This window comes from Nerophis ophidion, linkage group LG21, assembly GCF_033978795.1.
Source record: "Nerophis ophidion isolate RoL-2023_Sa linkage group LG21, RoL_Noph_v1.0, whole genome shotgun sequence".
In the NCBI taxonomy this organism is placed as follows: Eukaryota; Metazoa; Chordata; class Actinopteri; order Syngnathiformes; family Syngnathidae; genus Nerophis; species Nerophis ophidion.
Window position 1 is genome coordinate 6,742,277 of NC_084631.1, and position 22,898 is coordinate 6,765,174.

Genomic DNA, 22,898 nt, shown 5'->3' on the forward strand with positions numbered 1-22,898 from the left:
ATCCATGCAACATTTTGACAGTGTGTTCAATGTTTATTAAAATCATAATATGAACCCTTTAAGACAGACCTGGGCAAATTAAGCTTTTCAATCTGGCCCGCCAGACATTCCCAAATCATATTTTGTTAAAGATGTTTAAGATGGAAAGAGTAGCTGCTATTATGATGTGCAGTGATGTTTTCAAATGACCGTAAGTCTTCAACTATACAAATTATTTTAATGGTTGGAATCTGCACTTTTGCATTATGTACTAGTTACTATGGTACACTAATTTGTTACTATGGTAATGTAAGTCACAGCTGCTTAGACGAGGCACCAAGCATAGTGGGTGGGGAGCGTTTCCACAGAGTGTTTCCAGAGCCGCCAGACTGAAATGCGGGTGTCAGGGACAGACTTGGAAGTTCCAAAGCTTAGTGATATCAGTTTGCAGGTGGGATTTTATCGTTTTTTTCCCACTTTGTTTGTTGCGTTTCGCTTGATTGTAAAATGTCGATCAAGAGGGGGGGTGACGTTCATATGTTGTCAATATTCAGTGTTTTATCGTTCGTAGTTAATATTGTAAATCCCACATTCTTTATTTTCATATACATTCTGGTTGTCTCACTCAGTAAAAAAAACTAATAATTTGATTCCGTTTTTTAAGGCGGTCTGTAATAAAGTTCTTAGCATTCAATCAAACATTGCTGTGGGGTTTTGTACTAGTATTTCTAAAAATCAGCCCCAAGAGACTTTTTTCTCTAAATTTGAGCCCACCAGGCAAAATAATGCTTTAAAGGGGAACATTATCACCAGACCTATGTAAGCGTCAATATATACCTTGATGTTGCAGAAAAAAAGACCATATATTTTTTTAACCGATTTCCGAACTCTAAATGGGGGAATTTTGGCGAATTAAACGCCTTCTGTTCATGGCTCTTTTTGCGATGACGTCAGAACGTGACGTCTCCGAGGTAAAACAGCCGCCATTTTCATTCTCAACACATTACAAACACCGGGTCTCAGCTCTGTTATTTTCCGTTTATTCGACTATTTTTTGGAACCTTGGAGACATCATGCCTCGACGGTGTGTTGTCGGAGGGTGTAACAACACTAACAGGGAGGGATTCAAGTTGCACCACCGGCCCGAAGATGCCAAAGTGTCTGCCGCCAGACCCCCATTGAATGTGCCAGAGTGTCTCCACATTTTAGCGGCGATGACAGACATGGCACAGAGATGTATGGATAACCTGCAGATGCATTTGCAACGATAAATTCAACGAAATCACAAAGGTGAGTTTTGTTGATTTTGACTTATGTGCTAATCAGACATATTTGGTTGCAGCGTGACTGCCAGCTAATCGATGCTAACATGCTACGCTAATCGACGCTAACATGCTATTTACCGCCGGTGCTAAAGTAAACATGGCACGGAGATGTATGGATAACCTGCAGATGCATTTGCAACTATAAAGTCAACTAAATCACAAAGGTGAGTTTTGTTGATGTTGACTGCCAGCTAATCGATGCTAACATGCTATGCTAATCGATGCTAACATGCTATTTACCGGCGGTGCTAAAGCAGACATGGCACAGAGATGTATGGATAACCTGCAGATGCATTTGCAACTATATTACGTTTCCTTCCACCCACATTTAATGCGTAAAAAACACTTACCAATCGAAGGATTTAAGTTGCTCCAGTGTCCCAAGATGCGAAAGTCCTGATCGTTTGGTCCGCACATTTTACCAGCGATGCTAACGCAGCTATTCGGCCATGCTATGGCTATGAATAGCGTCAATAGCTATTCGCTCAATAGCTTCAGTTTCTTCTTCAATACTTTCATACTCCAACCATCCGTTTCAAAACATGCGTAATCTGTTAAATCGCTTAAGTCGCTGAAATCCGAGTCTGAATCCGAGCTAATGTCGCTATATCTTGCTGTGGTATTCGCCGTTGTTTGTTTACATTGGCAGCACTGTATGGCGTCACAGGGAAATGGATAGCCGCATCGCAAATAGCGAAAATCAAGCACTTTATAGCTTTTTTTTTTAGGGATATTCGGGGACCGGTAAAATTTTGAAAAAAACTTAAAATACAACAGGCCACTGGGAACTGATTTTAATTGTTTTTAACCCTTTTGAAATTGTGATAATGTTCCCCTTTAAGACATGTTTTATGGGTTCTAATTTTCCAAGGTCACTCTGTTTCAACCATGCAATTTTTTTATTTTATAATTAAAGCAGTCAGAAATAGCGGTGAGCACGTCATAGTATATCGGAAAATTGCAATTTAAAAGAAAGCAATAGGTCAAAAGGACATTGTTGAGGGCTGGTCCCACACCTGTTCCTGCACAGTACCACAACACGACCTATTCATTCTTTTCATGTCTTCGCTTAGAGAAGAGCTAGTAAAGTTGCCGCCACCCCACAGACTTGAAAACACATTTTTACCTCACACTCCCCCTAATAATTCGGAAGATTTATTACCATTTCAACTTTGTTCCCCCAATGCCCTCCTAACTCCTACTTCAATAAGAAGTGAGCTTTAAGACTTCCACACATGAACACGTCATCACATCAAAACACACAAGTGTTGATTTACGAGTCTTATATCCGAGTCTTCAGGGCGTTGAAAACTGGATTATGTTCTGCAGCGTCACGTTGCGCTCCAATCTAAACCGATGTTATCTGGGTACGTCTCAGAGTGGATTTCAAGCGATTTTTGCTCAAGCTTCCGAACAATACTCTTTGCTTTTGAGGCGTTTTGTCGTGTTGGACGGTCAAAGCAGCAAGAAGAGTCGAGCCCTCGCCCGACGACGACGCTCCGTGATGGATGACGAGACGACGTGAATAGCAGCTCTATTTAGAGGTGGCTCCGGCGAACAAACCGCCGTCGGTTGATCGTAAAAAACGGAGGTCAGAGCTGTTTTCGAGTCCCAAAAACAAGTTCTGGCAACTTCGGTGCAAAATAAGCACGGGTAGCCTGGGTTTGATTGATTGACTGAAACTTTTATTAGTAGATTGCACAGTACAGTGCATATTCCGTAAGTGGTAACACCCGAAAATACGTTTTTCAACTTGTTTAAGTTGGGGTCCACGTTAATCAATTCATGGGAAAATGTTATGTTACAATATGCTACATAGCATATTTCCACTTTCTCACTACAACATGTCCGAACAGTAGGCGGAAGAAGCCGAGCTTATTTCATTCTACCCGTTTTCCATTTTCTTTTTAAATATAAAAGGTTCCTACTCAGTGGCCTAGAGGTTAGAGCAGGGGTAGGGAACCTATAGCTCTACAGCCAGATGTGGCTCTTTTGATGACTGCATCTGGCTCTCAGATAAATCTTAGCTGACATTGCTTAACACGATAATTATGAATAATTCCGCTGGAATTCACAGTGCTAAAAATATAAACCATTCTCATGCATTTAAATCCATCCATCAGTTTCCTACCGCACCTGTTCAAGAAGTCGCATTAATGGTAAGAAGTATTTTATGTCAGCTTGCTGCGTGGTCGTTCTCCCAGGAAGTCAGACGGACCACTCGGGACATGGCATTTAGGTAAAAACATGACTCAATTTAAACAAAAAAAAGATACAAACAAAAATCGCTCACACTCAGGCACAACTTGGGCTAAGGAAGAAAGCTAACGCATAAACAGACTATGAACATAAACAAAACTTACTTGGCATGAAGCATGAAACTATGGCAAGGCATGGAACAAGTCAGCACAGAGCAAGAAAAGATCACATTGACGCCAGGGCGACTGACTGGCAAAGACGAGCTTAAATACTGCCTCTGATTAGTGCTCGGGAAGCAGGTGAGCGGGCATTTTGTCCACCAGGGACAGGTAGACAAAATGAGTAATCAAGGAAACCAGACAAGGGAGTGGAAAAAAAAACAGGAACTTAAAGAGTCCAAAAGACAAACAGCACATGGCCGAACAAAAACATGATCAACCGACATGACATTTGATTTATTATTGGTTAGCTTCAGAATAATGTTAATAAAAAGAATAAGAGATTTATATACTCAAAAAATGTCGGTCTTACTTAAAAATGCACGCATTTAGTTGTATTCTGTGTTAAAATACATGATATGGCTCTCACGGAAATACATTTTGAAATATTTGGCTTTCATGGCTCTCTCAGCCAAAAAGGTTCCCGACCCCTGGGTTAGAGTGTCCGCCCTGAGATCGGTAGGTCGTGAGTTCAAACCCCGGCCGAGTCATACCAAAGACTATAAAAATTGGACCCATTACATCCCTGCTTGGCACTTAGCATCAAGGGTTGGAATTGGGGGTCGAATCACCAAAAATGATTCCCGGGCGTGGCCACCGCTGCTGCCCACTACTCCCCTCACCTCCCAGGGGGTGAACAAGGGGATGGGTCGAATGCAAAGGACAAATTTCACCCCACCTAGTGTGTGTGTGACAATCATTGGTACTTTAACTTCAATATGTCTATCAGGATTCTTGCACAATTTCTTAAACTGGATCATATTTGTGAATTGACTTCTTTGCTTAATCCATCCCATAATTTGACTCCATTTCCAAACACAGTATTTTTCAGACCATAAAGCCAATGAAAGGGTCTAGTCAGCTCTATATTCATACTAAAAAAAGTCATGATTGTTTTTCTACATTTAAAGGGGAACATTCTCACAATTTCAAAAGGGTTAAAAACAATAAAAATCAGTTCCCAGTGGCTTGTTGTATTTTTTGAAGTTTTTTTCAAAATTTTACCGGTCTCGGAATATCCCTAAATAAAGCTTTAAAGTGCCTTATTTTCGCTATCTTCGAAGACACTGGCCATTTCCCTGTGACGTCATACAGTGCTGCCAATGTAAACAAACAATGGGAATAGCACAGCAAGATATAGCGACATTAGCTCGGATTCAAACTCGGATTTCAGCGGTTTAAGCGATTCAACAGATTACGCATGTATTGAAACAGATGGTTGGAGTATGAAAGTATTGAAGAAGAAACTGAAGCTATTGACGCTATTCATAGCCATAGCATGGCCGAATAGCTGCGTTAGCATCGCCGGTAAAATGTGCGGACCAAACGATCAGGACTTTCGCATCTTTTGACACTGGAGCAACTTAAATCCGTCGATTGGTAAGTGTTTTTTTCGCATTAAATGTGGGTGGAAGGAAACGTAATATATAGTTGCAAATGCATCTACAGGTTATCCATACATCTCTGTGCCATGTCTGCTTTAGCACCGCCGGTAAATAGCATGTTAGCGTCGATTAGCGTAGCATGTTAGCATCGATTAGCTGGCAGTCAACATCAACAAAACTCACCTTTGTGATTTCGTTGACTATCGTTGCAAATGCATCTGCAGGTTATCCATACATCTCTGTGCCATGTCTGCTTTAGCATCGCCGGTTAAATGTGGAGACACTCTGGCACATTCAATGGGGGTCTGGCGGCAGATTTCTTGCCAGTGGTGCAACTTGAATCCCTCCCTGTTAGTGTTGTTACACCCTCCGACAACACACCGACGAGGCATGATGTCTCCAAGGTTCCAAAAAATAGTCAAAAAAACGGAAAATAACAGAGCTGAGACCCGATGTTTGTAATGTGTTGAAAATGAAAATGGCGGGTGTGTTACCTCGGTGACGTCACGTTCTGACGTCATCGTCTCCAGCGCGATAAACAGAAAGGCGTTTAATTCGCCAAAATTCACCCATTTAGAGTTCGGAAATCGGTTAAAAAAATAGATGGTCTTTTTTCTGCACCATCAAGGTATATATTGACGCTTACATAGGTCTGCTGATAATGTTCCCCTTTAAAGCACTTCCTTGTGGTCTACATAACATGTACCGTATTTTCCGGACCTTAGGGCGCACTGCCGATGAATGGTCTATTTTCGATCTTTGTTTTCTTCCTCACTGGCACCAATTGGGGCGGACGCTTCCCTTTCCTCTCCCTTATCTCTCCTGCTTGCTTCTTTGTCTTGTCCTAACTTTCTCGTTGCATCTTTTTTCACTGCTCTTCAAATATAAACATTGGAACTATTTAACTGGCCTCAACGAAATTGACAAGATCTTGGGTTTGGGGGTACCTGCTTGTCGCTGGACACGCGACGGACTCTTGGGAGAAGAAGGAGTGCCGCGTGCCTGGCGACCCTTCTAGTCGAGGACTTGAAAATACCCCCCTTTTCGAAATTATGACATCTGTTGATAGGAGTAAGCGTTGCTCTGGTTTGTCGACAAATTGGAAGTTCATGTCAGTCTTCAAAATACCCCAAAGCTGCCACAAATGATTGGAGGACGCGGTCAGAACTGTGAATAACATCGGACTGTCTGCCCTGCAGGGTGTATTTTGAGGACCAGTCATAGCAAATTTTATCTTCACTCGCGTGCAAAACATTCTAACCTGGATTGTTTCCCTGGCTTCGAGACTCTCCCAAAGGACAGTGCGGCGAAGACCCAACAAACTCCCTTCTCGTCTCTCATGGACACACACCTGTTGACTTTGGACTGACTAGCGACTGCACGACACCAAGGCCGCAGTTACCTCCACAAAAATACACGCCATACACACATACCCGCATCCAACGAATCCCTTAGGGGTGATGGACGGATGGGCAGCGCAAAAAGAGCTGCAGCCTGCCGTCGTGGCTCCCACCCCCTCCCCTCTGTGGCAAGATCCGAGATGTACATTGTATCAATCAATCAATCAATGTTTACTTATATAGCCCTAAATCACTAGTGTCTCAAAGGGCTGCACAAACCACTACGACATCCTCGGTAGGCCCACATAAGTGCAAGGAAAACTCACACCCAGTGGGACATCGGTGACAATGATGACTATGAGAACCTTGGAGAGGTGGAAAGCAATGGATGTCGAGCGGGTCTAACATGATACTGTGAAAGTTCCATCCATAATGGATCCAACACAGTCGCGAGAGTCCAGTCCAAAGCGGATCCAACACAGCAGCGAGAGTCCCGTTCACAGCGGAGCCAGCAGGAAACCATCCCAAGCGTATGTGCTTTGCAATGGAGGTTTTTCCCCCACTCCTGACTGGGCCCCCTTAGGATCCAAGTCTAGATTGTATTTTTTTTACTCATCCTTCCCCAGCATTTACCTTTTTCCCATCTTTTACGGGGCGCCTTGTGGCGATCCGTCCGCGTTCTTGTTCTGTAACCCTGTACACTGTCTAATCTTGAACGGTGCGGCTTCAAAGTCGTACTAAAACATTTTTTTACAGATTATTTGAGTGCCGTATGTAATGTTCTTTATTTTCAATGGAACATTTAAAGTTCTGGTGGCGTCAAATTGCACTCTACACGTATCTCTTATGTGTGATTGCCATCTACTGTTCACACTCGTTATTGCACCATGTACCACATAAAAATTGGTTCGAGGTCGGTAAGCACGACCAGAATTATTCCGTACATTAGGTAAGGTGCACTGTCGATTTTTGAGAACTTTTAAATATTTTAAGTGCGCCTTATAGTCCGAAAAACACGGTAGCTTATTACCCGTTTCAAATCCGACCCTCTGATGCCATTCCATCCTGATTTGTCAGTGAAGGTTCTATGATTAGTTGTGTCAAATCTTTTAAGTCCATAAACACTGCAGCTGCACACAGTTTAGGATGGGACCTGCATGGCTCTAAACCAGTTTTGTAGTAGCAGGTATGACCCCTGAGGGCTTGAAAGGCAGGTTCTGCATTTGACTGATGACCAGACTCTCCCATGATCCAATAGTCTCTGCAAACTTTCCCCACACGTGAGACTTCAAAAGAAGTCGCAGCATGGCGGTCATACCTATAGAAGCCCCACCTGCGTACGAGCCTTTCAGCTGCCCGTCTATATGCGGCACTATTTACTCAGCGCTTAAACGCCACCGTTCTATGGCTCTGATGTGAGGGCGGTGCTCCGTTTGCCAAAGACAGCACTTGAAAAGATGAGATTTCTCTCAGCCTGAGAGTGTTTTGTTGTCAATGGGCTTCCCGGTGCGTTGCCAGCTGGCTCCTCTTGTGTCTCCAACTTAAATCTGGCACTTGCAGGAAAACCTAATGCATGCACTTAGATGTCGGTTATTTATTACTGGGGGATGGTTCCACCAAAATGGTGAGGGTTCACTATAAAATACTTCCTCTCGTCTCATGTTGACTGTTTCCATTTCCACCTTTTTCACTTTAGGACGTAATGGAATCAAGCATCCAACCTTTGTTATTGATTAGGGTCCCCACCTGCTGCCGACACTAATCATGACCATTTATATGCCTGTCTCACTACTTATTCAAAGCGTGTTACGCTGTTCACTCAATACTGCTAGTTATTCTGCTAACATCACGTTATTACCTATATTCTTTTTTTTTTTTTGCATTACGTTATTCTTGGGTTTTTGCCATGTTATGAAATGGTGAGGGTTCACTATAAATATGTCCTCTCTTGCCTCATGTTGACTGCTTGTTTACATCCCCGCCTTCTTCCCTTTAGGACGTATTGGAATCAAGTATCCAACCTTCGTTATTGATTAGTGTCCCCACCTGCTGCCGACACTAATCACGACCATTTATGTGCCTGTCTCACCACTTATTCAAAGTGGGTTCAAAGTCCGCCATTGGTGACTGTTCACTCATTAATACTGCTAGTTATTCAGCTAGTTTCACGTTACTACCTATATTCTTTTTTCTTTTTATGGTCAATTTTACCTTTCATCACATTGCTGTTCTTGGGTTTTTGCCATGTTATGAAATGGTGAGGGTTCACTGTAAATATTTCCTCTTTTGCCTCTTGTTGACTGTTAGTTTCAGTCTCCGCCTTCACTTTAGTACGTATTGGAATCAAGCATCCAACCTTTGTTATTGATTAGGGTCCCCACCTGCTGCCGACACTAATCATGACCATTTATATACCTGTCTCACCACTTATTCAAACCGGGTTACGATGTTCACTCATTGCTGCTGCTAGTTATTATGTTAGCATCACGTTATTACCTACATTCTTATTTGTTTTTGTTTTTTTGCTATGCTCATTTTTGCATTGCATTACGTTATTCTTGGGTTTTTGCCATGTTATGAAATGGTGAGGGTTCACTATAAAATACTTCCTCTCTTGCCTCATGTTGACTGCTTGTCTCCATCTCCGCCTTCACTTTAGGACATATTGGAATCAAGCATCCAACCTTTGTTATTGATTAGTGTCCCCACCTGCTGCCGCCACTAATCATGACCCTTTATATGCCTGTCTCACCACTTATTCAAAGTGGGTTCAAAGTCCGCCATTGGCGACGAGTTACGCTGTTCACTCATTAATACTGCAAGTTATTCTGCTAGCATCACGTTACTACCTACATTCTTTTTTTTTTTTTTTGCAATGGTCAATTTTGCCTTTCATCACATTGCTGTTCTTGGGTTTTTGCCATGTTATGAAATGGTGAGGGTTCACTATAAAATATTTCCTCTCTTGCCTCATGTTGACTGCTTGTTTCCATCTCCGCCTTCACTTTAGGACGTATTGGAATTTGGAATCAAGCATCCAACCTTCTTTATTGATTAGTGTCCCCACCTGCTGCCGACACTAATCACGGCCCTTTATATGCCTGTCTCACCACTTATTCAAAGCGGGTTACCCTGTTCACTCATTGCTACTGCTAGTTATGTTATCTTGACGTTACTACCTATATTATTTTTTTTGTTGTTGCTATGGTGAGTTTTGCCTAGCATCACATTGCTGTTCTTGGGTGTTTTCTGGTATGAAATGGTGAGGGATCTCTATAAATACTGTATTTCCTCTCTTGCCTCATGTTGACTGCTTGTTTCCATCTTTATTTCCCTGCGTCGTACCTCCATTCTACCTGACGTCACCGCTAATGGAGCGAAGGGATAAGTCGCGCCGCAAGTCTTCACTTTAAGACGTATTGGAATCAAGCATCCAAGTGTAATGGGAAACGATGGCCACCTTTTGGCACCCACTCGGTGCGGGCTCTCTTTATTTATAGGCAAAAAAAGCTGATCAGTCATGCTAGACTTGCACAAACATATACTGTTTGACGGGGAAGCGGGCGAGCTAACAGTTCTCGCAATCTTCTTGCAACGGGCTAAAGCGCTACCTTATTTATTTTTGCCATTCTGCGGCATTTGTGTTTTGCACAAAATATATTTTTTGCCCCCCAAAAATAGATAAACTAACACCAGCTGCAGAGGAAGCTGGTTCTCAGGACAATCTTATCAATTTTTGTTTTAAGATCTGTGACTTTACAGAACTATTTGTCATGACTTGTCATAAGCCAGGGGTCGGCAACCCAAAATGTTGAAAGAGCCATATTGGACCAAAAATACAAAAAAGTGAATCGGTCTGGAGCCGCAAAAAATTTAAAGAATTCTATTTGACTGACCATACCTCCTCTATTCATACCTCCTCAGTAGAAGCATTTAAGTCTCACCTTAAAACTCATTTGTATACTCTAGCCTTTAAATAGACTCCCTTTTTAGACCAGTTGATCTGCCGTTTCTTTTTTTTTTCTTCTATGTCCCACTCTCCCTTGTGGAGGGGGTCCGGTCCGATCCGGTGGCCATGTACTGCTCGCCTGTGTATCGGCTGGGGACATCTCTGCGCTGCTGATCCGCCTCCGCTTGGGATGGTTTCCTGCTGGCTCCGCTGTGAACGGGACTCTCGCTGCTGTGTTGGATCCGCTTTGGACTGGACTCTCGCGACTGTGTTGGATCCATTGTGGATTGAACTTTCACAGTATCATGTTAGACCTGCTCGATATCCATTGCTTTCCTCCTCTCCAAGGTTCTCATAGTCATCATTGTCACCGACGTCCCACTGGGTCATTATTGTCACCGATGTCCCACTGGGTGTGAGTTTTCCTTGCCCTTATGTGGGCCTACCGAGGATGTCGTAGTGGTTTGTGCAGCCCTTTGAGACACTAGTGATTTAGGGCTATATAAGTAAACATTGATTGATTGATTGATTGATTGATATTCCTCTTTTGCGGGGCTGTCCGGGCGGAGTTTCTTAAATGCCCGGCATTTTGAGTCAAGGTTGCGTGTATTTTCAATGCACTTCCAGGGTTAAGAAGGGGTTAAAAACAAAACAAATGTGTGAGGGAGGGGCAAAGACAGAGAGAGCGAGACAGTTGACCCTTTATATGCCTGTCTCACCACTTATTCAAAGTGGGTTCAAAGTCCCCCATTGGCAACAAGTTAAAACACTAAAAATTGCTGAAGAGGAATAATTTTTTTAGGACGCTATAGCAATTTTTGTTTTATGTTCCGTGACTTTACAAAGCCATTTGTCATGTCCCGTCACCCTAAGTCATGTCTTGTTTTGGGTTTATTATTCTTCCTAGATAAATATTCTGTTCTGGTTTCAGTGCTTTTCTTGTTGCTCGATGCACTGTATGGACACAGAGCTTTGTTATTGATTAGTGTCCCCACCTGCTGCCGACACTAATCACCACCCTTTATATGCCTGTCTCACCACTTATTCAAAGCGGGTTCAAAGTCCGCCATTGGCAAACAAGTTAAAACACTAAAATTTGCTGAAGAGGAATTTTTTTTTTTAGAACAATATATACATTTTTGTTTTATGATCTGTGACTTTACAGAACTATTTGTCATGACTTGTCATAAGCCAGGGGTCGGCAACCCAAAATGTTGAAAGAGCCATATTGGACCAAAAATACAAAAAAGTAAATCGGTCTGGAGCCGCAAAAAATTAAAAGACTTCTATTAGACTGACCATACCTCCTCTATTCCTCTTTTGCGGGTCTGTCCGGGCGGAGTTTCTTAAATGCCCGGCATTTTGAGTCAGGGTTGCGTGTATTTTCCAATGCACTTCCAGGGTTAAGAAGGGGTTAAAACCAAAAACAAATGTGTGAGGGAGGGGCAAAGACAGAGAGAGCGAGACAGTTGACCCTTTATATGCCTGTCTCACCACTTATTCAAAGTGGGTTCAAAGTCCGCCATTGGCAAACGAGTTAATACACTAAAAATTGCTGAAGAGGAATCATTTTTTTAGGACGATATATCAATTTTTGTTTTATATTCGTGACTTTACAAAGCCATTTGTCATGACCCGTCACCCTAAGTCATGTCTTGTTTTAGATTTATTATTCTTCCTAGATAAATATTCTGTTCTGGTTTCAGTGCTCAGTTCCTCTATTCTTGTTGCTCGATGCACTGCATGGACACAGAGCTTCGTTATTGATTAGTGTCCCCACCTGCTGCTGACACTAATCACCACCCTTTATATGCCTGTCTCACCACTTATTCTAAGCGGGTTCAAAGTCCGCCATTGGTAAACGAGTTCATACAAAATAGCTGAAGAGGAATCAGTTTTTTTTAGGACGATATATCAATTTTTGTTTTATATTCCGTGACTTTACAAAGCCATTTGTCATGACCCGTCACCCTAAGTCATGTCTTGTTTTGGGTTTATTATTATTCTTAGATAAATGTTCTGTTCTGGTTTCAGTGCTCAGTTCCTCCTTTATCTTTTTTCTTGCTAAATAGATGCCCTGCATGGACACAGAGCTTTGTTATTGATTAGTGTCCCCACCTGCTGCTTACACTAATCACCATCCTTTATATGCCTGTCTCACCACTTATTCAAAGCGGGTTCAAAGTCCGCCATTGGCAACAAGTTAATACGCTAAAAACCGCTGAAGAAACTGTTTTTTTTAGGACGATATCAATTTTTGTTTTATGATCTGTCACTTTAAGTCATGTCTTGGGTTTATTCTTCTTCTTAGATAAATGTTCGGCTCTGGCTTCAGTGCTCAGTTCCTCCTTTATCTTTTCTTTTTGATAGTCGCACTGCGTAGACACAGACTTTTGTTATTGATCAGTGTCCCCACCTGCTGCCGACACTAATCTTGACCGTTTATATGACGGTCTCACCACTTGTTCAAAGTCCGCTTACGCCGTTCACTCATTGCTACTGCTAGTTATTCTGTTAGCTTCACGTTGCTACCTATATTCTTGCTATATTTTTTTTTGCTATGCTGAGTTTTTCCTTGCATTGCATACGCTTCCCTGCATGCTGCTCCTGCCTGTACTTCCGCATCTTGGGAAACATGACTATTATTTGTACTAGCTTGTACGTGTTCTCTCCCGTATTGTCCGTAAACAGTACTACTTTTAAGTCCTTTGTATCTTTTCAAATGTCCTTTACATTGAGATTGAACAATTGGAGTCCCAGGATTGACCCCTGGGGTACGCCACAAGATATATTTAAAGTTGCGGACGTATGTCTGCCTAGCTTCAGGTATTGCTTCAGTTAAGTAGCGTATCACCCAGGTAAAATCCAACCCTCTGATGCCATATGCTGATGAGACTCAAACGTGACACTATTGCTTTATTTGTTTGCTTTGCAGGCATTGTAAAAAAAAAATCGAAAAATGTCTACTCAGTTTTAGGCTAATATTCATTGATTTTTTTTTTGTAGTATAAGACTAAAAAAAACTCTGGAACAATCTCTCTCTCGATGTGAGACAGACCCATTCTTTGGCTACTTTTAAGCCCCTTCTTAAAACCCATTTTTATTCACTGGCTTTTAACCCAACATGGGATTTAAACAGTTTTTTCTTTAACTGTTTTTTATCTAAGAAATTGTTCTTAGGGTAATTTATATTTGCTTTTTCAATGTGTATTTTACTTCTGTTTTAAATGTTATTTTTTAAGTTTGTCCTTTGCCTCTATTTCTTTGTGGTGTAGAGCCCTTTGTTCTTCAACTGTGGTTATTTTTAAAGGGCTTTATAGATAAAGTTGGTATGGTAAAGTCTCGATAATAAAATACCAGGACCGTCAGCTTTTTGTATGCGGCATGTTGGCACACTGTATATAAATACGCTGCATATTTAGTGGTACCTCGGGTTTTGTTAATAAAACCTTCCAAAAAGGTCAGACAAAAACCACATTGTATCAAAACAAAAATATTTTTTCCCCATAAGAAAATGTCTGTCCAACTTATCCGTTCAAGACATCAAAAAATATGACAAAACTACGTAATTACAGTTGTATGTGCAGAAAAAAAAAGTAAAATATATTCAGCTGACAAATTAAACTGACAAATACTGTAAATTCCGGACTATGAACCGCTACTTTTTTCCTACACTTTTTACCCTGCGGCTTGTAAGACGGCGCGACTAATGCATAGATTTTTCTTTGCTGGTGGCTTCAATAAAAATAATGTTATTAAACAAACCGAGCACAAACAGTGAGACAGTCTTTGTTTGTGCTATGGCGCCATCTTATGGCCGAGTTTGCTCACTGCAATTGCTGCAGTGTCCTTCCATTTTGTCTGCATTTATCAGTCAGTCTTCTCGCCGTCTATAGCATTTCTACTTGAATGAATTCTTTATTCATCACTCCAAGCAACATTTTGTAAGTTTTACAATAAAAATAAAACTTTATATCTACTAAACCGTCCCATGTGTGATGTTTGTAGGTTTTCGTGCATATTTGTACGTGCTATTTTAATATAATGACGCTAGCATAGTTATCATTAACTGATGTGCTAACAAGTCCCCGTGTTAGTATTAACATACAAAGGCGATTGTCAAAGTTTGTTGTTGACGAACCCCAAAATGCAGGCATGGAGTGAGAAAACATGATTTAATTAAAATACTAAAACAAGAACAAACCAAAGGGTACTAAAAAAGGACGCGCACGAGGCGGATAACAAACAAAAGGGTCTTTAGCATGGAAGCTTGCAAGAAACAAAAAGGGGCCTAGCGTGGAAGCTAGCGGGTAGCAAACAGGAAAACAGAAGTCGTTACTTGTAGAGCGAAAACAAAACGGAAGCAGGGAACAAAAAACAATAAGTTACAAACAGATACCGAAATATAGCTTACCGCTACGCTGCAATGACTCGACAGGAGCGACAATACGGAAGTCATCGACAAGCCCGACATGCAATACAATAATCCAGCACTGACTGGAAGACAAAGCAGGTACAAATAAGAGCGGGCTGATTGACACCAGGTGTAGCCAGGTGCCAATCAGCCGCAGCTGAGGGGAAACAAAGCACTCAGGGAGACAAACAGGAAGCTGAAACAAAATAAGAGTGCTGACAGGAACTAAGGACAGGAAATACTAAACACACAGAGGAAAAACTAAAACACAAAAAAAAATCAGTGGCTAGCCTGACAGCATTCTTTTTGTATAGTTTCACACATTCCTCAGTAAACTCACCAAAATGTCACCGTGGAGTTATTGAGTCTGTTCAGCTGGTTGGAGAGCTAGCTTCTGCAGCTAGTGGGGTCCATGATGATGACCTCTGTTTTGTATGGTCAGCCGTTTTACTGCCGTGTTACAGGCACCATTCTGAAACAATTAAGGCATGCAAATAAACAATTACAGAATCTTACGGTGTAGATTCATTTTGCAACGTATATATCAGCGGCTAATACATGGAAAACTATTTTTTTCCTTCTAAAATTTAGTGGGTGGAGCTTATATCCCCGATGTGCCCTGTAGTCCATAAAATACGGTAAATAGGGTTTCTCAAAGTGCTTGTAATTGCAACTTTCTTTGGCTCATCGTGGCTTATTTTATAATAGTACAGAGGTACTTCAGGTTTAAAGTACCCCAGTTTACGAGCAAAATTCGGGTTACAAGCCCCCCCCACCCCCCACCGCTAGTTGGTGTAACCGATACCTCAGAGTAAGATCTGACCATCCAGTCTTACTCGTTGGCATTAAGTTAGATTAGATTTAGATTTATTGGTCCCTGTGGGGAAATTCATTTTCACTGCCGTACATTTAAACATGTAGACATTGCACATCACAAAACAAAAATAACAAAAAGACATCATACATGAGCAACACATTTACAGGCCTGCTGTTTAGGGCGGTTATAGCTGCAGGGATAAGGCTTTTCCTGAGGCGGGCCCTCCGGAATTTGATTGTTCTGTACCTGCGCCCTGATGGTAGTGGGATTATGTATTTGTGTAGCGGGTGACTGATATCCTGGACTATTGTGTTTGCCAGTCGAGTGATGGATCTGTAGTTTGAATCGGAAATGTTTTTGTGTGGGTAGGCCGATGATTTTAGCTGCTATGTTTGTAATGCGTGTGAGTTTGGTCCGGTTGGTTACAGAAAACATGTGGAACAGTACATAAGGATGGGTTGAACAATGCTTAAGTTATAGCCAGAGATGGATATAACTTTGTTTTTTCAACCATGAGAAAGAAGAAGAGTGAAAGACAGTACTGAAAATAACTGGACGATATTCATTAAAGTATATCTGCACCATACTGACGCAGAACGAGTCGATAACGCCAGCCAAAGACATTAAAATATCTAAACATTTATTCATGAAAATGTGGAGAGGCTGCTGATGGTGTGTTTGACAGAATCAGCCAGAAGTAAACACCATAGAAGTAATGTACAGGTAAATGCTCAACATTACTTTGTAAAGCCACTGTAATTGTGTGTAGTGAATTATACTATCCATGAAAATATGGAAAGGCTGCTGATGGTGTGTTTGACAGAATCAGCAAAAAGGAAACACCACAGTAGTATGTACAGGTAAATGCTTTACATTACTTTGTAAAGCCACTGTAATTGTGTGTAGTGAATTATACTATCTATGAAAATATGGAAAGGCTGCTGATGGTGTGTTTGACAGAATCAGCCAGAAGTAAACACCATAGAAGTAATGTACAGGGAAATGCTCAACATTACTTTGTAAAGCCACTGTAATTGTGTGGAGTGAATTATACTATCCATGAAAATATGGAGAGGCTGCTGATGGTGTGTTTGACAAAATCAGCCAGAAGGAAACACCACAGTAGTAATGTACAGGTAAATGCTTTACATTACTTTGTAAAGCCACTGTAATTGTGTGTAGTAAATTATACTATTTATGAAAATATGGAAAGGCTGCTGATGGTGTGTTTGACAGAATCAGCCAGAAGTAAACACCATAGAAGTAATGTACAGGTAAATGCTCAACATTACTTTGTAAAGCCACTGTAATTATGTGTAGCAAATTATATTGTACTATTTTCATACAATATTACCCAAAAGTTAGGTTTTTTTCTTTTTAAATTGTGTTGTTGAGGGGCAAGCATGGATTAAATGGATTTTAATTACGATCACTGGGCAATACGTCTTTCGAGGAGCAACATTTTGGTGATTTATTTGATCCGTCCAAAACCAGAGGCGACATGAAACTTGATGAATCTTAATATGCCAAAAGACTAAATGTAGCTGTGAATGGGATCCAATAATCCAATATGACTGCTCCAGTAATCATGTGTACTTGCCAAAAAGTTGTTCACACTCAAAAGGAATGGAGAACAGTGAACTTTTACCATCGTTTCCTCATCTCGTACAGTAGGGGAAGGGATTAATTAATTAATTAATGAAATTAATTAATGAAATTAATTAATGAAATTAATTAATTTCCGTTTTTTTGGCATTAAGTTGCAAAAAGTTAGCGGACATCCATTGTTTAATTTCATTAAGACACGCTTCCAACTGACTACAGTCCGGCGTGTTGGTCAGCTTTAGGGGCATGTAAAGTTGGGTGTCATCAGCATAACAGTGAAAGCTAATACCGTATTTGCGTATGACGTCACCTAGCGGCAGCATGTAGATGCTGAAGAGTGCAGGGCCAAGGACCGAACCCTGGGGAACTCCACACGTTACCTTAACATAGTCCGAGGTCACATTGTTATGGGAGACGCACTGCATCCTATCAGTAAGATAAGAGTTAAACCAAGACAGGGCTAAGTCTGACATACCAATTCGTATTTTGATACGCTCTAATAAAATATTATGATCAACGGTATCGAAAGCAGCGCTAAGATCGAGGAGCAGCAACATAGATGACGCATCAGAGTCCATCGTTAGCAATAGATCATTAGTCAATTTTGCGAGGGCTGTCTCAGTCGAGTGATTTGCTCTGAAACCGGATTGAAAGGTTTCACATAGATTGTTAAACGCTAAGTGATCATTTAGCTGCTCTGCAACAATTTTTTCGAGGATTTTCGAAATAAAGGGAAGGTGAGACACCGGTCGGTAGTTTACCATGAGGTCAGGATCGAGGTTAGGTCTTTTAAGGAGAGGATGAATAACCGCTTTTTTGAATGCAACGGGAACAGTGCCCGAGGAAAGTGATAAGTTTATAATATTTAGCACTGATGGACCTAATAATACAAAAAGCTCCTTGATAAGTTTCCCAGGAAGTGGGTCAAGTAAACATGTTGTTTGTTTTATTCCATTTACACGTTGTAACAATCCTTCTAATGTTATTTCATCAAAACGAGAGAAACTATTTTGGATATTTGCAGTATCCGCCGTATATATATATACACAGTTACTTTATCTTTTCTTGTTGCTCGATGCACTGCGTGGACACAGACCTTTGTTTTTGATTAGTGTCCCCACCTGCTGGCGACACTAATCAAGTTAATACACTAAAATCTGCTGAAGATAAAGCTGTTTTCTTAGGACAGGGGTCACCAACGCGGTGCCCCAAGCACCAGGTAGCCCATAAGGACCAGATGAGTCGCCCGCTGGCCTGTTCTAAAAATAGCAGCACTTACCAGTGAGCTGCCTCTATTTTTTTTTAATTTTATTCATTTACTAGCAAGCTGGTCTCGCTTTGCTCGACATTTTTTATTCTAAGAGAGACAAAACTCAAACAGAATTTAAAAATACAAGAAAATATTTTAAAGACTTGGTCTTCACTTGTTTAAATAAATGCATTTATTTTTTTACTTTGCTTCTTATAACTTTCAGAAAGACAATTTTAGAGAAAAAAGACAACCTTAAAAATGATTTTAGGATTTTTACCTTTTAAATTCCTTCCTCTTCTTTCCTGACAATTTAAATCAATGTTCAAGTAAATTTATTTTTTTATTGTAAAGAATAATACATAAATTTTAATTTAATTCTTCATTTTAGCTTCTGTTTTTTTGACAAAGAATATTTGTGAAATATTTCTTCAAACTAAAATTCAAAAAAAATATTCTGGCAAATCTAGAAAATCAAATTAAGGGGGGGGGTAAGGGGGAATAACGTACAAAAAGTCGTTACATCCACAGTGCTATCGCAGGTCATTCCTACCCACTTGGAGTGTAAACCTTTGGGCAAATAACGACTCGAACCCATTCCAAAAAATTCCCAGAATTCCAGGTTTTCTTCGACATTTTCCCCCTCATTCAGAATGAATTGGAACTACTGTATTTTCTTGAATTCCCGGCAAAAAGGTATTGAGTCAGCCAGCGATTGTGCAAGTTCTCCCACTTCAAATGATGACAGAGGTCTGTCATTTTCATCATAGGTACACTTCAACTGTGAGAGACAGAATGTGAAAAAAAAAAATCTAGGAGTTTTAAAGAATTTATTTGTAAATTATGGTGGAAAATAAGTATTTGGTCAACCATTCAAAGCTCTCACTGATGGAAGGTTTTGGCTCAAAATCTCACGATACATGGCCCCATTCATTCTTTCCTTAACACGGATCAATCGTCCTGTCCCCTTAGCAGAAAAACAGCCCCAAAGCATGATGTTTCCACCCCCATGCTTCACAGTAGGTATGGTGTTCTTGGGATGCAACTCAGTATTCTTCTTCCTCCAAACACGACCAGTTGAGTTTATACCAAAATGGATACATGGATGATACAGCAGAGGATTGGGAGAATGTCATGTGGTCAGATGAAACCAAAATAGAACTTTTTTGTATAAACTCAACTCATTTGCATCCCAAGAACACCATACCTACTGTGAAGCATGGGGGTGGAAACATCATGCTTTGGGGCTGTTTTTCTGCTAAGGGGACAGGACGATTGAGCCGTGTTAAGGAAAGAATGAATGGGGCAATGTATCGTGAGATTTGGAGCAGTGAGAGTTTTGAATGGTTGACCAAATACTTATTTTCCACCATAATTTACAAATAAATTCTTTAAAATTCCTACAATGTGAATTCCTGGATTTTTTCCCCACATTCTGTCTCTCACAGTTGAAGTGTACCATGATGAAAATTATCATTTTAAGTGGGAGAACTTGCACAATCGGAGGCTGACTAAATACTTTTTTGCCCCACTGTATGTATGCGCCTGCCTAGAATTACTGCCGGGTCAAACTCGTTTCGCAAAATAATTAGCGCATGCTTAGCATTACCGCCGGCTCAGGATTAACGCCGGGTCAAACTCGTTTCGCAAAATTTTATTCTTATTAATGCATGTCTAGAATTTCCACCGGGTCAAACTCGTCACGTCACGAGTGACACTTCCCCGGTCATCATTTTCAAAATGGAGGAGGCTGATTTCAATAATTTGAAATTGCGTAAAGGGAAGAAGATTAAGAGCTATTCAGTAGGATTTAAGGTCCAAGCTATTGAATATGCTAAAAAGAACAGTAAGCAGCTATGTTTTATTAATATACCGTAGCTGCGTGTGTCAAGTATAAGTCGTTAAATGACTCCCGCCTCCTGGCGGTAGAGGGCGCTAGTGATCCTTTTTGCGACTACTCTGCTGCACTTTTGACACGGAGGATTACATATCTAAAATAAAACAGTTTTCTAAACTGGACTTTCAACCGAAGCAGGGGGTAATAAAGGAAGATCTCCATCGAGACAGAGAGACTTTTAAAACTGAAGAAAGATAAGGAAGACTTCTATAAACAAGTTATCGATGCTTTTGATCAGAAGGAGCTGCGCATGGACTTCATTTATAAGTAAAGGTAAGACCATAACGTTTTTTTAATTAAATGTGCTTTTCATGATGGTATCCTTACATCACACTCAAATTTAGGCGTAAATTTACCGAATGCCTCTGATAAGCACCGGAATGAGAAGAGGTTTTACATTAATTAGCGCCCCGGTGGCAATTCAAGGAAATACGGTATGTTGGCGTTTTGTTTTTTTGTTTTTTTAATTCCGGGCACTTTATTAGCTACGAAATTAGTTAATCGAATGACTAATCGAAGTAGGGCTGGGCGATATGGCCTTTTATTAATATCTCGATATTTTTAGGCCATGTCACAATACGATATATATCTCCATATTTTGCCTTAAACTTGATGCATGTAATCACAGCAGTATGATTATTCTGTGTCTACATTAAAACCTTCCTCATACAAGAAAGTCCAAATAAAAGGCGTACAATCTTTCGTCAGAGCGTGGTGGGAGACTGTACAAAAAAAAAGGTACAGGTCTACACGTTTCTCCTCATTGAGCCAAATTTAATTCTGTCTCTCTGTAATTCCTTGCTTCGATGTCTGTTTAATAAATGTCAGTGTTTGACATTTTATTCCGTCTATGTAATCTCTTGCTTCTTTGTCTGTTTAATAAATGTCAGTGTTCATTTTTTTGCTCAGTTACACACCTAACATGCAGTATTTCAGGTACAAATATGATCAACCACATGGCTTTCTGTATTCTTTTTCAGAGCATTTTTTGCAGAAGAAGGATATTTTAGGTGGTTTATATGCGTATAAATGTTAATCCATTAGGATTAACATAAAAAAAATGGTTTGTAGAGAAAACATTTCAACAGACTAAGCAAAAAGCACTTAGGGGCTAGAACCACTGCGATTACGGTATTTAATGTAGCTGTAATCTGCATAAAACTTGGCTGTAAATCAACATGTGCCACTATATACACATTTGGGGGAAAAAACTAACTTTTCTCAAAGTACTGACGTCGGTTTCATTTTTAAAGAATAAAAACATCTGGCTTACATGGATATTTGTGTTTGGCTTGCAGCTGTGTGTGTGTGTGTTTTTCTGCGTGAGCGGGGGATTGAGGTATAAGTAACAGTGTTAAGGGATCAGCCGGTTGTGGGGTCACATCTATTCAGATTACAGAGCTAAATCCCTTCGGTCTGGGTGTAATTAATAAGAGATGGAAGGCCGAATTGTGTGGATAAACAGCGTGCGTAGTGGCCGGTGTGTTTTCATACCCTAAATAGGGTTGTCCCGATACCAGCATTTTGGTACCGGTCAGTCATACAGTGACGTCTTGGGGAATTTGTGAAACAAACAAATACTAAAAGAATTTCATTGTACATGGATACCAACACAGTAAATGTGTTCGCGTATTAGCTAACACTAACAAAGCTGGCGTGATTACAATACGATAGAACGTAGAAATATGCATGAAAAGACAGCTACAGACGTCACAGTTTACTAAGTATGAATCGTTTTAGTTATATTGTAAAACCTAAACACTGCTTGGGGCGATGAATGAAAAATACTTTCAGGCAGAAACGCCATGGACTGCTTTACTTCCGGTTCAAGGCATTAAAACAGGAAATATATTTTCAACCTACAACACCTGCAGTGAGCAAACTCGTCCAAAAGAGGGCGCCCCAGTGCAAACAATAACATCCTTTCAGTGTCTCGGCTTGGGTTTAATGAAAACTATTAAACACAAAACATTGTTGGACTTTGAGCAACTTTAATGATCTACAAGGGAAATTGTTCCACACAGTAGCTCAGTTTCAAAGGATGGAAAGGGTAAGGATGGAAAGGATAATGCAGTAGACTAAAAATGTACCATAAAAGCAATATAAAAGATAACATATGTAACATTTACATAATATAAAAGATCCAGTGTGCTTCCAGTTCAAAGATGGCTCACCCAGTCACCTGACCTAAAAATATGCATGAAAAGACAGTTACAGACGTCACACACGGCACAGTTTACTAAGTATGAATGGTTTTAGTTATATTGTAAAACCTAAACGCTGCTTGGCGCGATGAATGAAAAATACTTTCAGGCAGAAACACCATGGACTGCTTTACTTCCGGTTCAAGGCATTAAAACAGGAAAAGTTATATTCAAACTACAACACCTGCAGTGAGCAAACTCGGCCAAAAGAGGGCACCACAGCGCAAACAATAACATCCTTTCAGTGTCTCGGCTTGGGTTTAATGAAAACTATTAAACACAAAACATTATTGGACTTTGAGAAACTTTAACCTTCC

At 40.5% G+C, this 22,898-nt stretch overlaps 1 protein-coding gene and 1 long non-coding RNA gene across 2 annotated transcripts in view; one reads left to right on the top strand and one right to left on the bottom strand.

Annotated features, from left to right (window-relative positions):
* Positions 1 to 22,898, top strand: part of ext1c (exostoses (multiple) 1c) — a 296,260-nt gene that overhangs the window by 167,741 nt on the left and 105,621 nt on the right. The window lies entirely within an intron of this gene.
* The window catches only part of LOC133539636 (uncharacterized), a 148,309-nt gene that overhangs the window by 94,223 nt on the left and 31,188 nt on the right, over positions 1 to 22,898 (bottom strand). Inside the window, exon 3 of the long non-coding RNA XR_009803456.1 lies at positions 15,150 to 15,281. This is a non-coding gene — a long non-coding RNA (uncharacterized LOC133539636). The remainder of the gene's footprint in view (positions 1 to 15,149; positions 15,282 to 22,898) is intronic.